Source organism: Capra hircus, chromosome 18, assembly GCF_001704415.2.
Source record: "Capra hircus breed San Clemente chromosome 18, ASM170441v1, whole genome shotgun sequence".
NCBI lineage: Eukaryota > Metazoa > Chordata > Mammalia > Artiodactyla > Bovidae > Capra > Capra hircus.
The window spans coordinates 46,979,029-46,986,964 of record NC_030825.1 but is presented as its reverse complement, the minus strand read 5'-3'; positions in this window follow the sequence as shown (position 1 = coordinate 46,986,964).

Here is a 7,936-nt window from a genome sequence, read left to right as displayed (position 1 = left end):
GTTTCTGTCCATCTCGAATCTTCAGCACTAAGAGCCAAAAAAGCTGCTTAATAAACATTTGGGAATTAGAGAATGGAAGAGGGGTCAGCATTAAGTGGGTTCAACAAAGTCTTAGCCTCTGTCAGCCACTTGTGAACGTAGTTTATAAGGTATAAGAAGTATTGAGATAAAGTAGGTAAATGAGATGGTCTATCTCCAAGTTGGTCAGCTTTTATACCATATTCTGGGAATATTCATCCATGAGAACTGCATGAAAATTTCCCAATTCAGTCATCATTTGATACATTTGAAAAAACAAAAGTAATTCTGCTATCTGTCTAGCACAGGTCACTGTCAAGCAGTAACAAAATCTTTTCAGGGAATGTATTAGTCATTATCCTCGGGCTTTTATAACCTTGGTTTGAATCTATCATAATGAAATAAAACTTTATTTCCTGAAAAAGAAAAAAAAGAATTAATGGGCTGCATCTAGGAAGTCTTCCTGGGAGAAGTGTAAGCAAAGTGTACATAGAGCAGAGGGTGGGCGGCAAGGGAAGAAGCCAGACCTGCTGGGCAGCGTGACTGCATTCTTGGGTGTGACCGCAACACCGACAGAGGGAGGAAAGGATGGGACAGGGATGCCCTGGGCTCTGCCTCTTCCATGCCCCACACCTCATACCCTGGCCCCCTTTCTCTCCAAGGATTCTAGGCTTTTCACTTCGATGTTCACCAAGACCCAGAGACCATAGCATGCAGCCCTTCCCTGAGCCCAGGGAGGCTGGCTCCCAGCCCCTAGGTGTGTCTGTAATGTAGCAATCAGGGTTGGGCCTCGCCTCTCACCCACGCTCAAGTTCTGGCAGATTTGGGGCGGAGTGGGCCAAGGCCTGTGGGAAAACAGGGTCTTACTGCTATTCTCGGAGTGAGAACTAGGAGATCAACCAGACTTGGGGTTGGGGTGACACAGAGGCAGCCTCGGTGACTCTGCCTGACTCCACTTACCCTATAGGAGGCAGCCGCAGCAAGGCTGAACCTGGGAAGATTCTCCTGCTGAGGGTCCCATTAACTGAACTGCGGGGACTCTCTCTGCCAATGAGGATCCTCCTATGCCTCTCTTCCCAACCTGCCCAACCACTGGACACTGGACACTTGGGAAACACAAACTCATTGAGGCAGTTTAAATGGGAGAAGGGGAGACAGCTGGGAGAGAGGGACACTAGACTCTAGATTAGCATTTAGATCATAAATCTTGCAAAGCCAAAATTACCCTTGAAAATCAGTTCAGTTCAGTCACTCAGTGGTGTCCAACTCTTTGCGACCCCATGAATCACAGCACGCCAGGCCTCCTTGTCCATTACCAACTCCCGGAGTTCACTCAGACTCCCGTCCATCGAGTCAGTGATACCATCCAGCCATCTCATCCTCGGTCGTCCCCTTCTCCTCCTGCCCCCAATCCCTTCCAGCATGAGAGTCTTTTCCAATGAGTCAACTCTTCACATGAGGTGGCCAAAGTACTGAAGTTTCAGCTTTAGCATCATTCCTTCCAAAGAAATCCCAGGGCTGATCTCCTTCAGAATGGACTGGTTGGATCTCCTTGCAGTCCAAGGGACTCTCAAGAGTCTTCTCCAGCACCACAGTTCAAAAGCAACAATTCTTCAGCACTCAGCCTTCTTCACAGTCCAACTCTCACATCCATACATGACCTGGAAAAACCATAGCCTTGACTAGACGGACCTTAGTCGGCAAAGTACTGCTTTTGAATATGCTATCTAGGTTGGTCATAACTTTTCTTCCCAGGAGTAAGCGTCTTTTAATTTCATGGCTGCAGTCACCATTTGCAGTGATTTTGGAGCCCCCCAAAATAAAGTCTGACACTGTTTCCACTGTTTCCCCATCTATTTCCCATGAAGTGATGGGACCAGAAGCCATGATCTTCGTTTTCTGAATGTTGAGCTTTAAGCCAACTTTTTCACTCTCCTCTTTCACTTTCATCAAGAGGCTTTTTAGTTCTTCTTCACTTTCTGCCATAAGGGTGGTGTCATCTGCATATCTGAGGTTATTGATATTTCTCCCAGCAATCTTGATTCCAGCTTGTGTTTCTTCCAGTCCAGCGTTTCTCATGATGTACTTTGCATATTAGTTAAATAAGCAGGGTGACAATATACAGCCTTGACATACTCCTTTTCCTATTTGGAACCAGTCTGTTGTTCCATGTCCAGTTCTAACTGTTGCTTCCTGACCAAGAAGGTGTCAAATGGAAATAATCATAAGTCTGGCACGGCCAGTTGTTTTTAACTTTTAATTTTATATTGAAGTATAGCCGATGAACAACATTGTGGTGGTTTCAAGTGGACAGCAAAGGGACTCAGCCATATGTATACATGTAACCATTCTCCTCCAAACTGCCTTCCCATCCAGGCTGCTACATAACATTGAGCAGAGTTCAATGTGGCACACCCAATTTGTTTTTCTCCAGAACGTGAATGGAATTTCTTGGGTTGTGCACATGAAACAATAGGCTTGTGTTTAGAGGCATTATATAAAAGCACCTATCTTTAAACACTAGAAGACTATCTTTAAACACACCCTTGGTGTGGCAAAATGCTCAAACTATAAGAGGCATCTGGAATCTGAGGCAATTACAGTTTCATTCTGGGGCATATGCTCAGTGAGGACCATTTAATCTTAGTTCTCTGTTTCCATTTGATAAGAACACAGCTTCAGTTAGTCAGTTCAGTTGTTCAGTTGTGTCCAACTCTTTGGGACTCCATGGACTGCAGCATGCCAGGCCTCCCTGTCCATCACCAACTCCCAGAGTTTACTCAAACTCACGTCCATCGAGTTGGTGATGCCATCCAACCATCTCATGCTCTGTCGTTCCCTTCTCCTCCCACCTTCAATCTTTCCCAGCATCAGGGTCTTTTCCAACGAGTCAGTTTCTCGCGTCAGGTAGACAAAGTATTGGGGTTTCAGCTTCAGTATCAGTCCTTCCAATGAATATTCAGGACTGATTTCCTTTAGGATGGCTTAGTTGGATCTCCTTGTAGTCCAAGGGACTCTCAAGAGTCTTCTCCAACACCACAGTTCAAAAGCATCAATTCTTTGGCACTCAGCTTTCTTTATAGTCCAACTCTCACATCCATACATGACTACTGGAAAAACCAAAACTTTGATTAGACGGACTTTTGTTGACAAAATAATGTCTCTGTTTTTTATATGCTGTATAGGTTGGTCATACTTTTTCTTCCAAGGAGCAAGCATCTTTTAATTTCATGGCTGCAGTCACCATCTGCAGTGATTCTGGAGCCTCCAAAAATAAAGTCTGTCACTGTTTCCACTGTTTCCCCATCTATTTGCCATGAAGTGATGGCATGATCTTAGTTTTCTGAATGTTAAGTTTTAAGCCAACTTTTTCATTCTCCTCTTTCACTTTCATCAAGAGGCTCTTTAGTTCTTTGCTTTCTGCCTTAAGTGTGGTGTCATCTGCATATCTGAGATTATTGATATTTCTCCCAGTAATCTTGAGTCCAGCTTGTGCTTCATCCAGTCCAGCATTTCTCATGATGTACTCTGCATTTAAGTTAAATAAGCAGAGTGACAATATGCAGCCTTGATGTACTCCTTTTCCTATTTGGAACCAGTTTGTTGCTCTATGTCCAGTTCTAACCATTGCTTCCTGACCTGCATACAGATTTCTCAAGAGGTAGGTCAGGTGGTCTGGTATTCTCATCTCTTTCAGAATTTTCCACAGTTTATTGTGATCTACACAGTCAAAGTCTTTGGCATAGTCAATAAAGCAGAAGTAGATGTTTTTCTGGAACTCTCTTGCTTTTTCAGTGATCCAGCGGATGTTGGCAATTTGATCTCTGGTTCCTCTGCCTTTTTTAAAACCAGCTTGAACACCTGGAAGTTGTTCAGTTCACGTACTGTTGAAGCCTGGTTGGGAGAATTTTGAGCATTACTTCACTAGCGTGTGAGATGAGTGCAATTGTGCGGTAGTTTGAGCATTCTTTGGCATTGCCTTTCTTTGGGATTAGAACAAAAATTGACCTTTTCCAGTCCTGTGGCCACTGCTGAGTTTTCCAGATTTGCTGGCATATTGCGTGCATCACTTTCACAGCATCATCTTTTAGGATTTGAAATAGCTCAATTGGAATGCCATCACCTCCACTAGCTTTGTTCGTAGGGATGCTTCCTAAGGCCCACTTGACTTCACATTCCAGGATGTCTGGCTCTAGGTGAGTGATCACACCATCGTGATTATCTGGGACGTGAAGTTTTTTTTTACATGGTTCTGTGTATTCTTGCCTCCTCTTCTTAAAATCTTCTGTTTCTGTTAGGTCCATACCATTTCTGTCCTTTATTGTGTCCATCTTTGCATGAAATGTTCCCTTGGTATCTCTAATTTTCTTGAAGAGATCTCTAGTCTTTCCCATTCTATTGTTTTCCTCTATATCTTTGGATTGATCACTGAGGAAAGCTTTCTTGTTTCTCCTTGCTGTTCTTTGGAAATTTGCATTCAATTGGGTATATCTTTCCTTTGCTCTTTTGCCTTTCACTTCTCTTCTTTTCATAGCTGTTTGTAAGGCCCTCTCAGACAAACATTTGGCCTTTTTGCATTTCTTTTCCTTGGGGATAGTCTTGATCCCTGCCTCCTGTACAGTGCCACAAACCTCCGTCCATAGTTCTTCAGGCACTCTGTCTATCAGATCTAATCCCTTGAATCTACTTCTCACTTCTACTGTATAATTATAAGGGATTTGATTTAGGTCATACCTGAATGACCTAGTGGTTTTCCCCACTTTCTTCAATTTAAGTCTGAATTTGGCAATAAAGAGTTCATGGTCTGAGCCACAGTCAGCTCTTGGTCTTGTTTTTGCTGACTGTATAGAACTTCTCCAACTTTGGCTGCAAAGAATATAATCCATCTGATTTTGGTATTGACTATCTGGTGATGTCCATGTGTAGAATCTTCTCTTGTGTTATTGGAAGAGGGTGTTTACTAGGAGTGGTGCATTCTCTTGGCAAAAGTCTGTTAGCCTTTGCCCTGCTTCATTCTGTACTCCAAGGCCAAATTTGCCTGTTACTCCAGGTATTTCTTGACTTCCTAATTTTGCATTCCAGTCCGCTATAATGAAAAGGAGATCTTTTTTTGGGTGTTGGTTCTAGAAGGTCTTGTAGGTCTTCATAAAACTGTTCCACTTCAGCTTCTTTAGCATTGCTGGTTGGGGCATAGCCTTGGATTACTGTGTATTTAATGGTTTGCCTTGGAAATGAACAGAGATCATTCTGTCATTTTTGAGACTGCATTTTAATTTGCTGAAATTAATGTATGCCTGCTCAGAGCTGCCGTCTATGGCTGTGCAGGCCACATACCGCAAAAGGACGCTTGAGACTTTCTTGGTTGTCCAGCGATTAAGAATCTGCCTGCCAATGCAGGGGACACTGGTTCAATCCCTGGTCCAGGAAGATCCTACATGCTTTGGAGTAACTAAGCCCATGGGCCACAGTGATTGAGCCCGTGCATTCTAGAGCCTGTACTCTGCCACAAGAGAAACCACTGCAAAGAGAAGCTTGCGCACCACAACTAGAGTAGCCCCCACTCGCTGCAACTAGAGAAAGTCCATACAGCAACAAAGACCCAGCACAGCCGAAAATTAAGCAAATAAAAATTAAAAAACAGGACACCTGTTGCAGAGGACTAGTAGGGGTTCCCTGCAGCTTTGCCCCCCAGCTCTCAGAGTGTGGGTCTAATTCCTACAAGGCTATAGGTGGGCAGGCTGAGACCCCCTGCAAGACACAGTACAGGAAAGGAGTGATACAGGTGCCGGCTCTGGAATCTGGAGTTGTAATGCTGGCCTCACCACGCCCTGGCTGTGCGACCAAGGGTGAGTGGTTTAACCTCCGTGTGCTGTGATTCTCCTGCCTACAGACTGTAGATAATTGTAATACCCGCCTCACAGGAGCTCTGTGGGATTTCAGTGAGATCACGCACTTCGAGCACTTAGCGCAAGGCCTGCCACAGAGTAGGACATCAATAAACTGGCTCACGTTATTATTAGCAGCATTTGCATGAGGTGGAAAGGAAAACAGGGAAATCAGTTTGTTGCAAAAGTTCTCTGGAGCCGGAGAGGTGATGGTGCTGGGCTGGTCTGTTTTTCTAGGTGATCCAGGCCGAAGTGCTCCTTCGTTAGCAGGTCTGGTGGGACTTCTTTACACCACATCGGCTCTCCTTGGTCGAGTCTTCATTTTGGTCATTCTTTATTATTATTTATGTATTTTTTATTTACAGCTGCTTTGGGCCTTAGTTGCAGCATGTGCGGTCTTTTGTTTGGGTGTGCAGGCTTCTCTGTGGTTGTGGCTCACGGGCTTAGTTGTCCTGCAGCACATGGGATCTCAGTTCCATGATCAGGAATTGAACCTGTGTCCCCTGCATTGGAAGGGGGATTCTTAACCACTGGAACACCGAGGAAGTCCCATTTGGTTCATTGTTCATTCAGCTTCATTCACTGTTGACCCTATGCTGAGAGAATGGTGGTTAACGAGCTCCTTCAGGCCCTGTTAATTAGCTGGTAAGAATTCATTACGCATTAAAAAACTCATGTCCTCCAGAAAACCTTTTTGGGAGGTGCTCCACCCATCTGTCATTTTCTCACTTGTCCCCTCCACGAGCACCAACCTTGCGTGACATGCATGGTGACCTGGTCATCTGTGCTTGATGGTTTCTCAAACACTGTCTCCTCAGACAGCTCTGCAGAGGGGGAGGTGCTGTTAGAAAGACAGAGGAGGCTTCCTGAGGCTAAAGAGGGGCAGGATGTCGGGGACTGGGGTGTGGGGACAGGAGGAGAATTAAACCGATGTTCCAGCTTCTGGGGTTCAAGGAGACTGTTGCTGAGAAAGACCCAGCCCTCCCCCACTACGCCTGCTATCTCTGTGAAGCCCATCAGGCTGGGGTAAAGAGCCCAGTCTTCTTTTTTTAAAGGTTTTTTTTTTCTTGATATGGGCCATTTTAAAAGTCTTTATTGAATTTGTTACAATATTGCTTCTATTGTTTATGTTCTGGTTTTTTGGCCACAAGTTTTGTGAGATCAGAGCTCTCAGACCAGGGATCAAACCCACACCCGCTGCACTGGAAGATGCAGTTTTAACCTCTGGATCACTAGGGAAGTCCTAAGAGTCCACTCTTAAAGGAGATCTTGCCTTGTCCAGGCAGCTCCCATCTTCATTCCAGAACCTCCCTGTTACATCAGGGACTGGTTGGGCTGCCTGAACCTCGCTGCAGAGAAGGCTGCTTGATGAGGGTGGTTTGTTGCTTTGAGATGATACAACTTCCAAGCTGGGGGAGTGGGGTGGGGAACAGAATCAGCTCAGCGAAATGGTGTAGGCACTCAAAGTTTAGCACCTAGAGCCCATCTCCAACTGGGTAGCTCTAAGACCTGTTTTTGCTTTCCTGTGTTTCTCAGTTCTTTGTCTAAGGTCAAGACAGTTACCTCTCTGAAGATCCAAGAGTAAAAGGTGGACAGAGGAAGAAAGTGTACAACTTGGTGGAAGGATGTTTATATTCTAAGACGCTTAATCTAGCATCTGTAGAATCTCGCTCCATTCTAAGGCGCGGTGCTGGGGGATATAAAGGTGATCAAGATATAGTCCTTGACCTCAAGGAACTTGACATTCTAAGAGGGAAGAACAGAAGTGACTCTAGGTACCATGCCAGAGAGATACAAATGAACTGCTATGGCAGTCTGAGGAGGGAGGGAAAAGTTTTGGAGTCAGGGATAACAGATGATGAGAAATATCAAGGAAGCTTTATCTAAGGTGGGTGTTGGGTTCTGAGAACAAAAGTGGAGAGAAGGGAAGGCAATGGCACCCCACTCCAACACTCTTGCCTGGAAAATCCCATGGACGGAGGAGCCTGGTAGGCTGCAGTCCATGGGGTCGCTAAGAGTTGGACACGACTGAG